This window comes from Entelurus aequoreus, linkage group LG20 (genome assembly GCF_033978785.1).
Source record: "Entelurus aequoreus isolate RoL-2023_Sb linkage group LG20, RoL_Eaeq_v1.1, whole genome shotgun sequence".
Classification (NCBI taxonomy): Eukaryota; Metazoa; Chordata; class Actinopteri; order Syngnathiformes; family Syngnathidae; genus Entelurus; species Entelurus aequoreus.
In genome coordinates, this window is record NC_084750.1 from 35072377 (window position 1) to 35089462 (window position 17086).

Below are 17086 nucleotides of genomic sequence, written 5' to 3' on the forward strand. Positions count from 1 at the left end.
GAAGTGAAAACCATGGTAGCGCGGCGCCGCTGCTGCCCACTGCTCCCCAAGGGGATGGGTCAAATGCAGAGGACAAATTTCACCACATCTAGTGTGTGTGTGACAATCATTGGTACTTTAATCTTAATCTTAAAAGGTGACTACCTCTTGAAGCTCATCGAGAGAATGCCAAGAGTGTGCGAAAAAGTAGTCAGAGCAAAGGGTGGGTATTTTGAAGAAACTAGAATATAAACCTTTTTTCAGTTATTTCATCTTTTTTTGTTAAGTACACTATTCCACATGTGTTCATTTATAGTTTTGATGCCTTCAGTGACAATCTACAATGTAAATAGTCATGAAAATAAAGAAAACCCATTGAATGAGAAGGTGTGTCCAAACTTTTGGCCTGTACTGTATATACACTATCTGAGTCAGCTAGTATATATATATATATATACATACATATATCCGAGTCAGCTTGTGTGTGTATATACATATATATATATATATATATATATATATATATATATATATATATATATATATATATATATATTAGGGCTGCAACTAACAATTAATTTGATAATCGATTAATCTGTCGATTATTACTTTGATTAATCGATTAATAATCGGATGAAAGAGACAAACTACATTTCTATCCTTTCCAGTGTTTTATTGAGAAAAAAACCCAGCATACTGGCACCATACATATTTTGATTATTGTTTCTCAGTTGTTTGTACATGTTGCAGTTTATAAATAAAGGTTTATAAAAAATAAAAATAAAAATAAAAAATTGCCTCTGCGCATGCGCATAGCATAGATCCAACGAATCGATGACTAAATTAATCGCCAACTATTTTTGTCATCGATTTTAATCGATTTAATCGATTAGTTGTTGCAGCCCTAATTTGCACTACCGTTCAAAAGTTTGGGGTCACCCAAACAATTTTGTGGAATAGCCTTCATTTCTAAGAACAAGAATAGACTGTCGAGTTTCAGATGAAAGTTCTCTTTTTCTGGCCATTTTGAGCGTTTAATTGACCCCACAAATGTGATGCTCCAGAAACTCAATCTGCTCAAAGGAAGGTCAGTTTTGTAGCTTCTGTAACGAGCTAAACTGTTTTCAGATGTGTGAACATGATTGCACAAGGGTTTTCTAATCATCAATTAGCCTTCTGAGCCAATGAGCAAACACATTGTACCATTAGAACACTGGAGTGATAGTTGCTGGAAATGGGCCTCTATACACCTATGTAGATATTGCACCAAAAACCAGACATTTGCAGCTAGAATAGTCATTTACCACATTAGCAATGTATAGAGTGTATTTCTTTAAAGTTAAGACTAGTTTAAAGTTATCTTCATTGAAAAGTACAGTGCTTTTCCTTCAAAAATAAGGACATTTCAATGTGACCCCAAACTTTTGAACGGTAGTGTATATGTATATATATGTATGTAAATATACTAGCAGACTCATCCAGAATGCCTCGAGGTGAAGGCGCTCAAAAGTACTGCAAGGCTACACTTTTCAAAATGCGATAGCTTGATGCTAATTCACATTTGATTTGCCATAGACATGGTACCCATTAGCGGTTTTACATGGCGATTTCAAATTTCCAAATTTGGAAATCAGAACTACAACTAAAATTCACGTTGCAAACAAATAGCTGGTGTGTGATAAGTACAATACTTACAGTCTGAACACTTTGTAGGACTCAACAAAAGAAAAGACTGACACAGTCAACTTAATGACAAAGACTACTTCCTGGCTAGGCAACACACCGTAGTCGATACACTACTGCCATTAACCATCTCAAACTTGCAACTGCATGTACAGTAAAGTACTTGCAAAAAAGGCACATAAGTGTTAGAAATCAAATTACCAGCTGGATAGCACAGCTATTAGTATTACCATTTTAAATTAAAATTAGCGTAAAACCGTGATTGATAACTGCTCTTCAATAAATTGCAGGCACTGCTGATTTACTGGAGAGACAAATTTGCGCGAATTGCTAGCTACTGCAACTTTAATGCTAACATGAACTTTAACCACCTTAATATTTTACCCCAGTCTAAACTATTTGATGTTTCTTCTCCCAAGGAATGTACAACACCTGGAGAAAATGATAGAATCTACAGACTTGGAAGCAGTCCATTCATTTATTAACTTTGTTGAGAAAAAAACGGATAACAGACCTGACACAAAACTATAGCCATTTCAAATGGCAACTTTCTGGCTTTAAGAAACCAAGAAAATACATTCCTGTAGTCAGTAACAGATTTATTTTTAGATTAAGTTGAGTGAAAAAATTATGCAATCTGTCATTACTGAGGAAAATAATATGGAATCCCACTCCCAGCAGGCACAAGACATTAAAACAACGTTGAGAACTTGTTGAATTAGGTCCTGACGTTGAGCAACTCAAATCGAAGGTTGGAAGAACATGCTTTTTGACGACGTTTAATCAATGTTGGGTTCTGACGTTCACGTGACCATTGAATTTTGGTCATTTTCCAACCAATATTTGACGACACAAATACAACATTGAAACAACATGCTTTTTGACAACGTTTATTCAATGTCAGGTTGTGACGTTGATTTGACCATTGAAATTTGGTATTTCCCAACCAACAACGTGGATCCCAACATTAAGTCTGTTCATTGGCGAGCTGTTGCACCAGGTGGATTGACATAAATTATGGCTCCAACATGATAAATGTAATTTGAAACAAAAAAGAGGACCATCAAATGTCTTCAAGAAGCCATGCAGTATTGCAAAAGATGTTGACTGTTCACAGTCAGTTGTGTCTACAATCTGGACCAAGTAGAACTGATATGGGAAAATTGTAAGCAAGCATACTGGTAGACCAAAGAAAACATCAAAAGGTTTTTTTTTTGGGTCAGAAGGTTGTTTGGTGCCATTCTAATGATATTTATGAAGACGACTGCCTGAAGAAAACATGCACATTTCCACAGTCGTTGATGATATGCGGCTGTCATTAGGGTGTGTTGACATAATTTTTCAAGATGATGTCATACAAAAGAGTCTGTAAAAAAGTTCCTGGAAGAAAAAGATACATAAGATGGAAATTGAAGAAAATTATCTATGACGAGACTCCAACCTGCAAAGCTGATCTGACAACAGTAATCAGAGAAAGTTGGAGTAAGATTGATGAAGAGTGTTTGTCACTCGTTAAATCCATGCGTCATAGACTGCATGCTGTCAGAAAAGCCAGAGGTGGTGCAACAAAGTACTAGTGGTGTGTTGTAGTGATTTGTTTGTGTTTTTTTTCATGATTCCATAATTTCCTCAAAAAGGAGTGATTCCAAAAACGTTTTGACTCTACTTGATCTAAAAAGTAAACTGTTACTGACTACAAGAATGTTTTCTTGATTTCTTTTAGTGCTTCTTAAAGCCAGAAAGTTGCCATTCAAAATGACTATAGTTTAGTGTCATGTCTGTTATCTGATGTTTTTCAGCTCAATAAACAACTGAATGAAAAACCTCCAATTCTGGTGATCCCATCATTGTTTTCCAGGGGATGTATACCGTATTTTTCGGACCATAGGGCGCACCGGATTATAAAGCGCACTGCCGATGAGTGGGTCTATTCAGGTCTTTTTTCATACAAAGGCACATTAAAGGCCTACTGAAACCCACTACTACCGACCACGCAGTCTGATAGTTTATATATCAATGATGAAATCTTAACATTGCAACACATGCCGATACGGCCGAGTTAGATTACTAAAGTGCAATTTTAAATTTCGCGCAAAATATCCTGCTGAAAACGTCTCGGTATGATGACGTTTGCGCGTGACGTCACGGATTGTAGTGGACATTTTGGGACAGCATTGTGGCCAGCTATTAAGTCGTCTGTTTTCATCACAAAATTCCACAGTATTCTAGACATCTGTGTTGGTGAATCTTTTGCAATTTGTTCAATGAACAATGGAGACAGCAAAGAAGAAAGCTGTAGGTGGGAAGCGGTGTATTTCGGCCGGCTGTAGCAACACAAACACAGCCGATGTTTCATTGTTTACATTCCCGAAAGATGACAGTCAAGCTTTACCATTGGCCTGTGGAGACCTGGGACAACAGAGACTCTTACCAGGAGGACTTTGAGTTGGATATGCAGACGCGGCACCGTGAGTACGCAGCTGCGGCTTCCAAACATTTGATCGCTTGCCCGTACGTGCGTGCCGCTTTGTGCATGTCACGTACGTAACTTTGGGTAAATATATGTGCTGTATGAACTTTGGGGAGGTGAACGGTACTTTGGGCTGTGGGATTGAGTGTGTTGTGCAGGTGTTTGAGTTGTATTGGCGGGTTATATGGGCGGGAGGGGGGAGGTGTTTGTTATGCGGGATTAATTTGTGGCATATTAAATATAAGCCTGGTTGTGTTGTGGCTAATAGAGTATATATATGTCTTGTGTTTATTTACTGTTTTAGTCATTCCCAGCTGAATATCAGGTCCCACCCGCCTCTCACAGCATCTTCCCTATCTGAATCGTTTCCACTGCCCTCTAATCCATCACTCTCACTTTCCTCACTTTCCTCATCCACAAATCTTTCATCCTCGCTCAAATTAATGGGGAAATCGTCACTTTCTCGGTCCGAATCGCTCTCGCTGCTGGTGCCCATGATTGTAAACAATGTGCGGAAGTGAGGAGCTCCACAGCCTGTGACGTCACGCTACTTCCGGTACAGGCAAGGCTTTTTTATCAGCGACCAAAAGTTGCAAACTTTATCGTCGATGTTCTCTACTAAATCCTTTCAGCAAAAATATGGCAATATCGCGAAATGATCAAGTATGACACATAGAATGGATCTGCTATCCCAGTTTAAATAAGAAAATCGCATTTCAGTAGGCCTTTAAAGGGGTCATATTATGATTTTTTTCTAAATTGAATGTAGTAGTGGGTTTTTTCGTGAAAATGTTGCATAGATTATGTGTTACAGACCATTTTCAAGTAGCTTCCTGAGCGTCTCTTGAGGATGCGATGTTTTGTCGGCGGTTTTACCTATGTGGCTCACCTTCGGCAGCGTCTTCTCCCCGTCGTCTTTGTTGTAGCGGTGTAGCGTCCAAGGACGGGAGTGGAAGAAGTGTCAAAAGATGGAGCTAACTGTTTTAATGACATTCAGACTTTACTTCAATCAATAACAGAGCAGCATCTCCTCATCCATGGCTCACTAGTGCAACAACAACACCGGAAATGTTTCCCGTGAAAAAACGTCCGACCGGAACTCTCTAATAACTAAAGTTCCATTGGTGAAATATGTAAACCCACTACAGTTTTTAGTGCTTTGATAGCGAGTCTACTGACAGATATAAGTAAGAAGAACTTTATGCTACTTTATATTAGAAAATGGCAACAGCGGAAGATGAATGCCACATAAGAAGGTAGAGAAAAAGAAGAAGCTTACGACTTTTTTTTTGTTTTGTTTTTTTGTTTCTCCACACGGGCTGCGCCCCGGGCTGATGTAACAGTTGGTTGGGGGGCGCATAATAAATGAAAATAACATAACATAACATAACTACAGACTACAATTATGGACGTGCGCACATTTTCAGAACTTATGCAGATCCCGAATACACATCAGCAGGTACCAGAGGGTAAAACAAGTTGGTTTTCGAGAATATTGCAAAACAAAACACCAGGTAATAGGTCTGCAAATAGGTGCCATTTTGCGGTCCTTATACACACACCATAATAATACTCGCATGTTTAATGCGCCGACAATCCATCAAGCGGTGTAGCTTCATAGCTTACCGAAGTCATACTAAAAACATTTTGACAGATTTTTTAACGTCGTGTGTAATGTTCTATATTCTCAATGGAACATTTAAAGTTTTAGTGTTGTTTACTGCCATCATATTGCAGTCTAGACATATCTTGTATGTATGACTGCCATCTACTGGTCACACTTATCATTACACCATGTACCAAATAAAATAGCTTCGAGGTCAGTAAGCACAACCAGAATCACGCCGTACTTTCGGCGCACTGTCGATTTTTGAGAAAATGAAAGGATTTTAAGTGCGCCTTATAGTCCGAAAAATACGGTATTGTCTATTTTGCTTCAAATATTTTTAGTCTTTGTATAAGTACATCTTAACCGACTTCAACAATACTGTGATAATAATGATAATCGTGATCATCCTGGTACATGTTCATATCGTTACACCCCTAATATCCAGTAATTGCTGAGATCACGAAGAGGTTGGATTAAATTACCTTTACTTCTTCATGCTCCTTTTCGGACATTTTGAAGCTCAACCCGTAATATGTTCTTCATTGTATTTTTTTTTAACCTGTTAAATAGTAAGTAAACCATTCCCATTTTGCCAGGAAAAACAGTCATTGTTTTTGCTTCACAATTGCAAAAAAAATAAACAAACAGTTCATGAAGTCACGTCTTTGTTTTGATTGTGGGAACAGCAAGAAGTCTGTGTGTATTTCTGAGCCCAAAGGTGTTGGTTGGGTCTGTAGATTCACTCAGCTGATAAAAGGCAGTCATCTGTATTCAAATGATGTGTGCCAGCAGAAGAACACAAAGTCTGCCATAAGATATGAGATATTCTGCCAGGGAAATTGACATTGATATAACTACAAGAGAGGCGCTGCTGTGAGATATTTACTTTACCTTTCTTTGTAGAGCCCTAGTATCTAGCATCAATCTCTTTCTGAAAAGGTTGTCGCTACTCGAAATGTCAAAACGTGTCTGAAGATCAGGACAGCGCCTTTTTCGAGTGCAGTGCACATGGCAACACTGTGGAAATATTCTATTGAATACATATTAATATATGACCACTTTGTAGTATTCATGACCGAGTAAGGTTCAAGTGGGGGAAATAATTATTTGATCCCCTGCTGAATTTACAGGTTGAGTAGACAAAGGGATGTAACGATTAATGGTAGAGATGTCCGATATTATCGGCCGATAAATGCTTTAAAATGTAATATCGGAAATTATCAGTATCGGTATAAAATGTATGACTTTTTAAAACGCCGCTGTGTACACGGACGTAGGGAGAAGTACAGAGCGCCAATAAACCTTAAAGGCGCTGCCTCTGCGTGCCGGCCCAATCACATAATATCTACGGCTTTTCACACACACAAGTGAATGCATCGCATACTTGGTCAACAGCTATACAGGTCACACTGAGGGTAGCCGTATAAACAACTTTAACACTGTTATAAATATGCACCACACTGTGAACCCACACCAAACAAGAATGACAAACACATTTCGGGAGAACATCCGCACCGTAACACAACATAAACACAACAGAACAAATACCCAGAACCCCTTGCAGCACTAACTCTTCCGGGGCGCTACAATATACAACCCCCGCTACTCCCTACCCTAACCCCGTCTCCCACCTCAACCCCGCTCCCCCCAACCCCGCCCACCTCAACCTCCTCATGCTCTCTCAGGGAGAGCATGTCCCAAATTCCAAGCTGCTGTTTTGAGGCATGTTAAAAAAAATAATGCACTTTGTGACTTCAATAATAAATATGGCAGTGCCATGTTGGCATTTTTTTCCATAACTTGAGTTGATTTATTTTGGAAAACCTTGTTACATTGTTTAATGCATCCAGCGGGGCATCACAACAAAATTAGGCATAATAATGTGTTAATTCCACGACTGTATATATCGGTATCGGTTGATATCGGAATCGGTAATTAAGAGTTGGACAATATCGGACATCTCTAATTACTGGTATTGATGATAAAGCACGGTAAAATTCCCCATGATTCCTATTACTTTTTAAAATTTGGATTATTAAAAAAACTTGATTTATTACCGCACATCAAACTCATGGTAACACTGCTAATTTCCTGTGCTAATTTGCTAGCTAGTGAAGTGTATTAATTAACTCATATTATGTTTTACATATGGTGAATGTTCATATTCATCTTGGAGAAAGCAAACCATCAGGTTTGAGTAAACAGTGGCATTTCAGTTTGAGCACATACTAAGGTAAGACCCCTTCATCGGCGGTCACTTGAACGAGTATGACGATCCTCCTGGTAGGGGTCTATCCCTTTATGGAGGATGCCTGTGCTTTTAACGTGGGGAGACTGGTGCACAAACAGTCACCACACGATCCTTTACAGAATCGGGTCAGGGTCCAGTGGCATGGAGTCCAAGACGACTGGGGACCCTTTTCTGCTGCAGCCTTCTTCCGCCATCGCAGCCGTTGTGGTAGTTCTTAAATCTACCGTCTTCCGCCTGCTCCGCCGTTGAGGTCTTCACCGTATCCCTGGCTAGGGGGCAGTCAGGTACTAGGCCTTTGCCAAGGGCCACCTGGGGTAACAGTAGTAAAGGGGTTAACCTCCTAGTACCCCAAGACCCCCATAGAGGAGCCTCCACTGCCGGATGCACTTTAACGTCATGCCCAGGACACAACCTAGTTGTATCACATTAACACACACGCTCTAGGTAATGTTGCAATTTTCAATGCCAACAAAGTAATTGATAAAAAAAACAAAACGCTTTGAACTAAATATGGCTCCACCTTTGTGCTAGCGTGAAGCTAATATACACTGCTTTCCTACTGACATGCTACCGATTAGCATTAGCGATTTCAACACCTCCAACTGGGTTAATGAAAACTACAACTAAGATGCATGTTACAATCAAACTAGAGATGTCTGATAATGGCTTTTTTGCCGATATCCGATATTCCGATATTGTCCAACTCTTAATTACCGATTCCGATATCAACCGATACGATATATACAGTCGTGGAATTAACACATTATTATGCCTAATTTTGTTGTGATGCCCCGCTGGATGCATTAAACAATGTAACAAGGTTTTCCAAAATAAATCAACTCAAGTTATGGGGAAAAAAATGCCAACATGGCACTGCCATATTTATTATTGAAGTCACAAAGTGCATTATTTTTTTTAACATGCCTCAAAACAGCAGCTTGGAATTTGGGACATGCTCTCCCTGAGAGAGCATGAGGAGGTTGAGGTGGGCGAGGTTGAGGTGGGGGTGGGGGGTATGGTGTAGCGGGGGGTGTATATTGTAGCGTCCCGGAAGAGTTAGTGCTGCAAGGGGGTTCTGGGTATTTGTTCTGTTGTATTTATGTTGTGTTACGGTGCGGATGTTCTCCCGAAATGTGTTTGTCATTCTTGTTTGGTGTGGGTTCACAGTGTGGCGCGTATTTGTAACAGTGTTAAAGTTGTTTATACGGGCACCCTCAGTGTGACCTGTATGGCTGTTGACCAAGTATGCATTGCTTTCACTTGTGTGTGTGAAAAGCCATAGATATTATAAGATTGGGCCGGCACGCAGAGGCAGTGCCTTTAAGGTTTATTGGCGCTCTGTACTTCTCCCTACATCCGTGTACACAGCGGCGTTTTAAAAAGTCATACATTTTAATTTTTGAAACCGATACTGATAATTTCCGATATTACATTTTAAATCATTTATTGGCCGATAATATCGGCTGTCCGATATTATCAGACATCTCTAAATCAAACAGCTGCTGCGTAATAACTACAATATTTATAGTATCAACACTTTTTAGGACGCAACAAACAACAAAACAGCATAAACCAGAGCTGTGAACAGAGAGAGTGGGGGCCAACTCGGTTTCAAAGTGGGACGCAAACATGGCGCTCTGTAGTCACATGATGGGCTTGTAACCAATCGGAAAGAGTATGGCCAAAGCATCTCCTAAATGATTAATCACAGGTTATTACCCGCATGCATAATTTCCATTCATAAAAAAAGCGGCCCTCTGAAGGCAGCCATTACTGCGATGTGGCCCTCAATGAGTTTGACACTACTGCTCTATACAATACCTCCTCATTCCCGAATGTATCCAACTTGCTGCCACAGAGCGCCACGTTTGACAACAGATGTTATTCATTTTGTGCAATAAACGGGAACACGCCCCACAAAATATTCTGGTCCGTGATGGCGGACCTCTGCCAGTCCTCCGTTTAGCCTCTCTTGGTTTTGGACTTTTGTTTACATCTGAGACTGCTTAGAATCTGTTATGTAAGGGGGGGGGGGGGGGGGGGGGGGGCGTCCTGTAATGATCCCACATGATACTTTGGACTTTGTTTTCCGTTCTTTTTGTGTCATTTCCTGTCCAGCGCTCTTATTTTCTTTCTTTCAGGAATGATCAGAAAACACACCTGTCCCTGGTCGTCAATCAGTAGGCTTCTTATGCCAACCTCTGAACAACACTGATTCATTGTGGGGTTTTCATGAATTTTAAGACTTTGACTTTACAAGTGTGTACTGTTGTCGTGTGCCTGCCTGCACCTTGCCTAGCTTTTCTTTGTATTTTACCAAGCTTTATCTCACCCGTGGACCACTGCTTCGGTCAAGTTGGTACTACTTTATTCTGTGTCCCTAATAAAAAGGACCTTGTTTCTGGCTTTCCGTCCTACGTGTCTGTGTCCGTGACGTAAACAAGTTGACAGATAGTTAACATGAAGAGCCTAAGGAAAAGGGAGAAAGAGTCCAGGCCATTTATCTTTTTTTATTTTTATTGTAATTTTAATTTTAATTTTATTTTATTTATTTTTTAATAATTAATTAATAATATAAATAATACAATTTTAAAAATAATTAACAAAAAAAGAAAAAAAAGATAATAATAATACAAATAATAATAATAAATGAATAAAAGCCTCACACCCTCAGCGAGGCCTTTTATCTTTAAGAAGCTTTAGTGGTTTTTCACAGATAATACACTTTTCCTTTCCTCTTGTCTAATTAGTAATTTATTTCCTTATTTTAGGTAGGTAGGTCTTTGTTGTCATTGCACGTACAACGAAACTTTGTTTTCAGCACAAACCCGTTCAAGAATGGACAAACAAACAGTGTACAGGGTTACAGAACAGGAACGCTGATGGGTCGCCTCAAGGCGCCCCGTAAAAGTTGGGGAAAAAGGTAAACGCTGGGGGAGGATGAGTAAATAAATACAATCTAGACTGGGTTACTAAGGGGACCCAGTCTGTAGTGGGTGAAATCCTCCATAGCAAAGTACATATACATATTACAACATACATCTCGAGACTTGCAACAGCAATTATTATTATTATTTTTTATTTTTTTATTTTTGTGTCGTAAAAAAATACAATCATGTGTGCTTATGGACTGTATCCCTGCAGACTGTATTTATCTATATTGATATATAATGTAGGAACCAGAAATATTAATAACAGAAAGAAACAACCCTTTTGTGCGAATGAGTGTAAATAGGGGAGGGAGGTTTTTTGGGTTGGTGCACTAATTGTAAGTGTATCTTGTGTTTTTTATGTTGATTTAATAAAAAATAAAACTTTTTTTTTTTTTTTAATTTCTTGTGCGGTCCGGTACCAATCGATCCATGGACCGGTACCGGGCCGCGGCCCGGTGGTTGAGGACCACTGGTCTACATAACATGTAATGGTGGTTCTTTGGTCAAAATGTTGCATAGATTATGTTTTACAGATCATCTTCAAGTCGCTTTCTGACAGTCGCTTCAGGATGCGCCGTTTTGTGGGTGGTCTTATTTACGTGGCTCACCTTCGGCAGCGTCTTCTCCCCGTCATCTTTGTTGTAGCGGTGTAGCGTGCAAGGACGGGAGTGGAAGAAGTGTCAAAAGATGGAGCTAACTGTTTTAATGACATTCAGACTTTACTTAACTCAATAACGGAGCAGCATCTCCTCATCCGTGGCTCAATAGTGCAATAATAATGCCGGAAATGTGTCCCGTGAAAAACCGTCCAACCTGAACTCTCTAATAAGTAAAGTTCCGTGGGTGAATTATGTAAACTCACTACAATGGTAGTTTGTAGCGCTTCCATAGCGAGATATAAGTTAGAACTTTACACTACTTTATATTAAAAATGGCAACAGCAGAGGATGAATGTCACATAACAAGAAGATAGTGAAAAAGAAGAAGCTTATCGACTATGGTATCGCCACGGACTACAGTAGCGGATGTGCGCACATTTTCAGGACGTATGCAGATCCCAAATACACATCAACAGGTACCAGAAGGTAAGAAAAGTTGCTTTTGCATAATATTGTAAAACAAAACGCCAGATAATATGTCTGCTAATGGGTGCCATTTTGCGGTCCTTATACACACACCATAGTAATACTTGTATCTCCGACTACGGTAGCCGTAATGGGCCGACAATCCATCAAGCGGTGCGGCTTCAAAGTCGTACTAAAACATTTTGACAGACAGTGTAATGTTCTTTATTTTCAATGGAACATTTAAATTTTGGTGTTGTTTACTGGCGTCATATTGCAGTCTAAACATATATTTTATGTGTGACTGCCATCTACTAGTCACACTTATCAGTACACCATGTACCAAATAAAATTGCTTTGATGTCGGTAAGCACAACCAGAATTATTCCGTACATTAGGCGCACTGTTGATTTTTGAGAAAATGTAAGGATTTTAAGTGCACCGTATAGTCCGAAAAATACGGTACATATTCAACCATTTAATATTTTTTGGACCTAAGCCAGGGGAAGCTGAGTTGCCCTTCCAGTCTTAGAGTCATCCTCACTGTTTTGCGTGCAGATAATGTGAAACAGCTGCAATGTGCAGTGTAATGACCAATCAGGAGAGTTCGAAGCACAGCGATTAGTTTAATATTCCAAGTATACATTCTGTTCCATTTCCAGTTGCCTTTTTTCCCGTTTCCAAGACTTTAATTTTGTAGATTGGGTCTTTGAGTGAGCTTGATTGAAGTCACTTCTTCCTACACCTTGTCTCTGCACCCTGGGGTCCAGCTCGAACAGGTCATGACATCCTTGACACCACGGTGGGTTATTTTGCAGTCATACTCAATAAAAAATGCAAAGCAATTTAATCATGCGGAATGATACGTGGGGCAAACTAACTAGTTTGTTAGACAAAAGGCTTGGTGCAACATTTTAGCAAACATTTTCATGTACAAACCCCGTTTCCATATAAGTTGGGAAATTGTGTTAGATCTAAATATAAACGGAATACAATGATTTGCAAATCATTTTCAACCTATGTTCAGTTGAATATGCTACAAAGACAACATATTTGATGTTCAAACTGATAAAAAAAATTTTTTTTGCAAATAATCATTAACTTTAGAATTTGATGCCAGCAACACGTGACAAAGAAGTTGGGAAAGGTGGCAATAAATACTGATAAAGTTGAGGAATGCGCATCAAACACTTATTTGGAACATCCCACAGGTGAACAGGCAAATTGGGAACAGGTGGGTGCCATGATTGGGTATAAAAATAGATTCCATGAAATGCTCAGTCATTCACAAACAAGGATGGGGCGAGAGTCACCACTTTGTCAACAAATGCGTGAGCAAATTGTTGAACAGTTTAAGAAAAACCTTTCTCAACCAGCTATTGCAAGGAATTTAGGGATTTCACCATCTACGGTCCGTAATATCAAAGGGTTCAGAGAATCTGGAGAAATCACTGCACGTAAGCAGCTAAGCCCGTGACCTTGGATCCCTCAGGCTGTACTGCATCAACAAGCGACATCAGTGTGTAAAGGATATCACCACATGGGCTCAGGAACACTTCAGAAACCCACTGTCAGTAACTACAGTTGGGCGCTACATCTGTAAGTGCAGGTTACAACTCTCCTATGCAAGGCAAAAACCGTTCATCAACAACACCCAGAAAGGCCGTCGGCTTCGCTGGGCCTGAGCTCATCTAAGATGGACTGATACAAAGTGGAAAAGTGTTCTGTGGTCTGACGAGTTCACATTTCAAATTGTTTTTGGAAACTGTGGACGTCGTGTCCTCCGGACCAAAGAGGAAAAGAACCATCCGGGTTGTTATAGGCGCAAAGTTGAAAAGCCAGCATCTGTGATGGTATGGGGGTGTATTAGTGCCCAAGACATGGGTAACTTACACATCTGTGAAGGCGCCATTAATGCTGAAAGGTACATACAGGTTTTGGAGCAACATATGTTGCCATCCAAGCAACGTTACCATGGACGCCCCTGCTTATTTCAGCAAGACAATGCCAAGCCACGTGTTACATCAACGTGGCTTCATAGTAAAGGAGTGCGGGTACTAGACTGGCCTGCCTGTAGTCCAGACCTGTCTCCCATTGAAAATGTGTGGCACATTATGAAGCCTAAAATACCACAACGGAGACCCCCGGACTGTTGAACAACTTAAGCTGTACATCAAGCAAGAATGGGAAATAATTCCACCTGAGAAGCTTAAAAAATGTGTCTCCTCAGTTCCCAAACGTTTACTGAGTGTTGTTAAAAGGAAAGGCCATGTAACACAGTGGTGAACATGCCCTTTCCCAACTACTTTGGCACGTGTTGCAGCCATAAAATTCTAAGTTAATTATTATTTGCAAAAAAAAAATAAAGTTTATGAATTTGAACATCAAATATGTTGTCTTTGTAGTGCATTCATTTGAATATGGGTTGAAAAGGATTTACAAATCATTGTATTCCGTTTATATTTACATCTAACACAATTTCCCAACTCATACGGAAACGGGGTTTGTACGAAAAGCGGGGCAAGCAGGTCGGCTTGCATAATTCTGACATTGAATTTTGTATTAAGCTACACACTTGAGAAGGTGATGAAGCAGAGGCCATTATTTCTGCTAATGATGAGGAAGAGGATTATGACTGAAAATGTGTTAAACTCCTGGGTTCATAAAACACTAAGTGTCTGTTATATACACACACTTGCAATATAACATATTAAACGCTCTAAATGTTTTGGTACTGAAATTCAGTTGAATCTCTGTGCAGGCTTTCAAGAAGCTCTCTCTTTCTTGCTCGCTTTCAGTTGCTTTTAGATTTTTTTGTTTGTTGTTGCTCTCTTGTATTGATCGAGGCTTTGAGGCTGGGAATCTATCTGAGCCTGGTTAAGTGTCCGGCAGAGATTCATCGAGGCGAGACGTGGATCGCTTCATGCAGTCGCTGTCTCTGGCAAGACCAGCTCTTGGCCGGGTATTCATTAACGTCCTCTTTTTTTCTTTTTTTCTTACGACAGTTGTTTGTCTTCATTTGTGTTCAAGTGTAGTATCGTAATTTCCGGACCGTAGGGCGCACCGGATTATAAGGCACACTGCCGATGAGCGGGTCTATTCAGGTCTTTTTTCATACAAAAGGCGCACCGGATTATAGGACGCATTAAAAGGGTCATAATATTTTTTTTAACACTTCCTTGTGGTCTACATCAGTGGTCCCCAACCTTTTTGTAGCTGCGGACCGGTCAACGCTTGAAAATTTGTCCCACGGACCGGTGGGGGTGGGGGGGGGAGGTATTTAAAAAAAAAGAACATTTTTTTTTTTTTTTTTTTTTTTTTCCATAAAGAAATGCAATCATGTGTGCTTACGGACTGTATCCCTGCAGACTGTATTGATCTATATTGATATATAATGTATATAGTGTGTTTTTTATGTTAAATTGATTTAAAAAAAAAAAAAAATTTTTAAATTTCTTGTGCGGCCCGGTACCAATCGGTCTACCGGGCCGTGGCCCGGTGGTTGGAGACCACTGGTCTACATAACATGTAATGGTGTTTCTTTTGTCCAAATGTTGCATAGATGATGTTTTACAGATCATCTTCAAGCCGCTTTCTGACAGTCGCTTCAGGATGCGCCGTTTTTTGGGCGGTCTTATTTACGTGGCTCACCTTCGACAGCGTCTTCTCCCCGTCATCTTTCTTGTAGCGGTGTAACGTGCAAGGACGGGAGTGGAAAAAGTGTCAAAAGATGGAGCTAACTGTTTTAATGACATTCAGACTTGACTTAAATCAGGAGAAGCATCTCCTTATCCGTAAACAACAACAAACCGGAAATGTGTCCCGTGAAAAACCGTCTGACCGGAACTCTCTAATAACTAAAGTTCCTTGGGTGAATAAAGTAAACTCACTACACCGGTATTTTTTAGCGCTTTCATGGCGAGTTTACTGACAGATATAAGTAAGAACTTTACACTACTTTATATTAGAAATGGCAACAGCGGAATATGAATGTCCCATAACAAGAAGATAGAGAAAAAGAAGAACCTTATCGACTACGGTGTCGCCACAAACTTAGACTTAGACTTCCTTTTTATTGTCATTCAAATTTGAACTTTACAGTACAGATAAGAACAAAATTTTGTTGCATCAGCTCATAGTAGTGCAGGATAAAAAAGCAATAAGGTGCAGATATAAATAAATAGATTACTGTACAGATAAATATATTGCACTTTTGCATATGCATCCACGTTTATGGATGTATGTTATATTGTCTTTATATTCCAGCGAGTTAATCCATTTTTGGGGGGAATTGAGGGGATTATTATGATGCGTTCAAGAGTCTCACAGCCTGAGGGAAGAAGCTGTTACAGAGGTTCTGCTACGGAGGCTGCGGAACCTCTTTCTAGAGTCCAGCAGTGAAAACAGTCCTTGGTGGGTGGTGGGAGAAGTCTCTGCAGATTTTCTGAGCCCTGGTCAGGCAGCGGCTTTTTGCAATCTCCTGGATAGGAGTAAGAGGAGTCCTGATGATCTTTTCCGCCGTCTTCACCACTCTCTGGAGAGACTTCCAGTCTGAGGCACTGCAGGCTCCAGTCCAGACAGAGATGCAGTTGGTCAGTCTGTAGAATGTGGTGAGAATGGGGGGAGGGAGCTGTGCTTTTTTTATCCGACGCAAAAAGTGCATGCGCTGCTGAGCTCTTTTTACAAGAGCTTTGGTGTGTAGGGACCAGGTCACAGACTACAAAGGCGGACGCGCAAATTTTCAGGACTTATGCAGATCCCAAATACCGATCAGCAGGTACCAGAAGGTAAGAAAAGTTGCTTTTGCATAATATTGCGAAACAAAACCCCAAATAATATGTCTTACCTTATACACACACCATAATAATACTCGTATGTTGAAGCACAGTACAATCCATCAAGCTGTGCGGCTTCATAGCTTACCTAAATCATACTAAAACCTTATGATAGAGTGAGCGCCGTGTGTAAAGTTCTATATTTTCAATGGAACATATAAAATGTTGGTGTTGTTTACTTGAGTCATATTGCAGTCTACACGTATCTCGTATGTGTGACTGCCATCATATTGCAGTCTACACGTATCTCTTATGTGTGACT

At 40.0% G+C, this 17086-nt stretch overlaps 1 long non-coding RNA gene across 1 annotated transcript in view; it reads left to right on the forward strand.

Moving 5' to 3' along the window:
• Positions 1-10349, forward strand: part of LOC133636228 (uncharacterized) — a 51941-nt gene extending 41592 nt beyond the window's left edge. Inside the window, exon 3 of the long non-coding RNA XR_009822198.1 lies at positions 10134-10349. This is a non-coding gene — a long non-coding RNA (uncharacterized LOC133636228). The remainder of the gene's footprint in view (positions 1-10133) is intronic.
• Positions 10350-17086: the final 6737 nt, after the last annotated feature.